This window comes from Myotis yumanensis, unplaced genomic scaffold (genome assembly GCF_028538775.1).
Source record: "Myotis yumanensis isolate MYYU_CA2020_CCGP unplaced genomic scaffold, mMyoYum1.0.hap1 SCAF_2, whole genome shotgun sequence".
Lineage (NCBI taxonomy): Eukaryota > Metazoa > Chordata > Mammalia > Chiroptera > Vespertilionidae > Myotis > Myotis yumanensis.
Window position 1 is genome coordinate 184,630,314 of NW_027223753.1, and position 4,045 is coordinate 184,634,358.

Here is a 4,045-nt window from a genome sequence, read left to right on the forward strand (position 1 = left end):
GACTGCAGCTTAGGTCTGCTCCCCGCTGGCAAGTGGATATCCCCTGAAGGCTGGTGGGCTGCCAAAGGGATGTCTGATTGCCATCTTAGGCCCAATCCCTTGGGGAGCAGGCCTAAGCTAGCAGGTGGTCATTCCCTGAGGAGTCCCTGACTGCGAGAGGGCACAGGCCGTGCTGAGGGACCCCCCCCCCCCCCAGTGCACAAATTTTTGTGCACCGGGCCTCTAGTTTTATAATAATTTTGAATGTCTCATAGGATTAAATGTTTTATTGTAACTAAATATTAACACTGTAATGACACATAGATTTCACATAATTGTTTTTCTCCTCTATCACCATTCTTAACCCCTCAAGACATTTAGGAAGTACATAGCCATATATAATGCCACATTAGGTACAGTTACAAAGATTCAGTCCTTCTAAGAATTTATCACTTAAGATTTTTATTCTAAAATGTTTAATGAATAGCCATGGAATTCTGTTCTATCTTGGAATTATTAACATTTTCCAATTAAAATGTCATATTTTCAAGTTGGTTATAATACAGCATCTTCTAACCTGTCATCTCTGCCTGAAAAACAAGCTTCAGAAATTATAATCACTTTGAGCCAAACGAAGCTATTTTATACACTTCAATAGCCAGTAATTAAGATATGAATCATTGCTTTATTCATATGAATCAATGGGCTATAAATCACTTGACATAGATTTACAAGAGTGTACAGATTTAATACTTAAAGTTTCACAAATAGAATTCACTTTCCTTGATGGAGCAAGAATTTTCCAAATGTGATGAGGCCATTATTTCAAATTATCTAATTTGATTAATAAAATTTTAGATGTGGAAAAATATCTTAGCTCATTAGTCTCATTCATTTTACAGATGAGTCTTACTAAGGGTAGCAACAGAGAGGTTATATTCCTTTTCCAAGGTCAGGTAACTAATTAGTGGCAAAACTAAGATCAAAAGTTTTATTTCCATTAATCGATTCTGTCTTTTTATTAAAGATATTAATGTTTATATTTTACATTTTACTTATAAAAGTACCAATATATTTATTCATAATGCTTATTTTTTTTTTTTTACCTTCGAAATCACTAAAGTGCTTTCAGTTCTCTAAGAGCCTTGTTGAACTTGTTCATCAATGTATTTCCAGCACCTAGCAACAGTTCCTGGTACATAATATGTTCTCAAGAGTTGCATGTATATTTAAAAAAAAAAAGATGCCAAAACTGGTTTGGCTCAGTGGATAGAGCGTCGGTCTGCGGACTGAAGGGTCCCGGGTTCGATTCCGGTCAAGGGCATGTACTTGGGTTGCGGGCACATCCCCAGTGGGAGCTGTGCAGGAGGCAGCTGATCGATGTTTCTAACTCTCTATTTCTCTCCCTTCCTCTCTGTAAAAAATCAATAAAAATATATTTAAAAAAAAAAAAGTTGCATGAATAGCATTGTAATTGATCTTCAAGAATCTATATCTCCTTCTAGTCCATTCTCCAGCCTGCATTCAAAGTGACATTATGCAAATCCTAATTCATCATATCACCACCTGCCTGGTCTGACCTCTATCTACATTTCCAGCTTCATCTTACAAAATGTTCACTTTCTTTCTCTCTCTGTCTCTTTTTTTTAAAATATGGAACACTTCACGAATTTGCATATCATCCTTGCACAGGGGCCATGCTAATCTTCTCTGTATCATTCCAATTTTAGTATATGTGCTGCTGAAGAAAGAACCACTTTCTTTCTCTTGAGTTCTCTGTCTTCCTTGTCAAGGATTTTCACACCTGCTCTTCTTTTTACCAATCCTTCTGATTCTCATCCCTTTAACCTATGGTAGACAACTTCTACTCATCCTTTAGCATTTTCTCATTTACCACTCCTAGGAAGGTCTTTTCTAACTACCCACACTATCAGAACTACCATTACACAATACCCAGCACCATGAGTATTTCTTTTGTGGTACTCATAAAAGATGTGATTATTGGATTAATGTTTATCTCCTCCACTGTCTAAACTAGTTGAAAGTAGGGAAAACATCTTTTTATCCACCACTTCTATCACAAGGCCTAACACATAGAAGGTACTCAATTAAATATTTGTTGGAATGCAAGTGAATACATTAATGAATGAATTAACTTATTTTTATTATAATACTAGAGGCCCAGTACACAGGTAGGGTCCCCAGGCCTGGCCGGCGATCAGGGCCGATCGGGGCCTTTCAGCTGCCGGCTGGAGCCTTCCTTCGTTCTGCGCTGCTCCCTGGTGGTCAGTGCATGTCTTAGCAAGCGATCAAACCCCCTGTCTGCCGGTCTCCTGGTTGAACTCCCGAGGGGACACTTTGCATATTAGCCTTTTATGTATATAGACTAGAGGCCCGGTGTACAAGATTCTTGCACTCGGCCGGGGGAGTGGGGGGGGCCTCAGCCCAGCCTGCGCCCTCTCACAGTCTGGGAGCCCTCAGTGTATGTCCAACTGCCGGCAGTTGGACATCCCTTAGCGCTGCCGCAGAGGTGGGAAAGGCTCCTGCCACCACCGCTGTGCTCGCTAGCCATGAGCCCAGCTTCTGGATGAGCGGCGCTCCCCCTGTGGGAGCGCATTGAACACCAGGGGCAGCTCCTGCATTGAGCATCTACCCCCTGGTGGTCAGTGCACATCATAGTGACTGGTCATTCTGCCATTCGGTCGATTTGCATATTATCCTTTTATTATATTACTAGATGCCCAGTGCACGAAATTTGTGCACTTGGGAGAGGTACCTCTGCCCAGCCTGCGCCCTCTTGCAATCCAGGAGCCCTTGGGGGATGTCCAACTGCTGGCTTAGGCCCACTCCCCGCAGGCACTAGCCTAACTTAGCAGTTGGACATTCTTAGTCCTACCTTGGATATGAAAGAGGCTCCCACCACTGTCACTGTGCTCACCAACCGTGAGCCTGGCTCAGGGCTTCTGGCTGAGTGGCACTCCCCCTATTGGAGTGCACTGACCACCAGGGGGCAGCTCCTGCATTGAGCGTCTGCCCCCTGGTGGTCAGTGCGCATCATAGAGCCGGTCGTTCCACTGTTTAGTCAATTTGCATATTAGCCTTTTATTATATAGGACTAGAGGCCCGGAGCATGAAATTCGTGCACTGGGGATGGGTGGGGGGTCCCTTAGCCCAGCATGTGCCCTCTTGCAGCCCGGGACCCCTCCCTTGTTACTGCCCACCTGCTTGCTGCTTCCTACCGCTTGGCTTGCTGCTCCTTAGTGCTGCCACGAAGGCCTTGGGTCTGCTGGGTGCCGGGCCTGCGGGTTTGTGTCTCTGATACCCCCAGCAGCCCCAGCACCAAGGTGGCGGGCCTTGGGGCTGCTGGGTACAGGCCCCCCGTTGCGTGTTTGTGTCTTCTATCAGGCCCCCAGCAGCCCCAGCAGCCCCAGCACTACCTAAATAACTTAAGGGAAACTTGTTTTAGTCTTCTTTTAAAAGCAATCTAGTTTAAAAATGAGTTGCAGTTAAGACAGAACAAAGAACATGGTACCTAAGAGTGAGATAGACTGACAGAGGAGAGGCTGGGCACTGGTCAGGGGCTTACATGCCAACTGTTCTCCACCTGGGAAATGATGTAAAATCGGTTTCTTTAGTTTTCTGCTTAATGGTCTTCTCCAGCACTGAGGTCAGAGGAGCCGCCTTCCAGCCCGCAGGCTGCTTCTCAGAGTCGAAAATTTCGCCATAGGTCTCTGCCTAGGACGGGACCTCTGAACCCTCAGGGTGCATAAACACACAGGGCTTCCATCAGCCTCCACTGATCCAGGCGGCCAGGAGGCCTCTCGGCTCCCCTGATCCCAGGGCCGGAAGGCCTCTCGGCTCCGCTCATTCCGGGGCCGGGAGGCCTCTCAGCTCCGCTGATCCCAGGGCCGGGATGCCTCTCGGCTCTGCTGATCCAGGCAGCTGGGAGGCCTCTCGGCTCCACTGATCCCGGGGCCGGGAGGCCTCGAGCAGTGAGGCCTCTCTGCTCTGCAGCTTCAGGGCTGTTTGGCTTCGCTCTACCGCTTGGAGCCTGAGTATGCACATT

At 46.4% G+C, this 4,045-nt stretch overlaps 1 non-coding gene across 1 annotated transcript; it reads right to left on the bottom strand.

Annotated features, from left to right (window-relative positions):
- Positions 1–1,626: 1,626 nt before the first annotated feature.
- LOC139004509 (U6 spliceosomal RNA) lies at positions 1,627–1,733 on the bottom strand. The gene has a single exon (XR_011470391.1). It is a non-coding gene; the product is annotated as a U6 spliceosomal RNA (small nuclear RNA).
- Between the last annotated feature and the right edge of the window lie 2,312 nt (positions 1,734–4,045).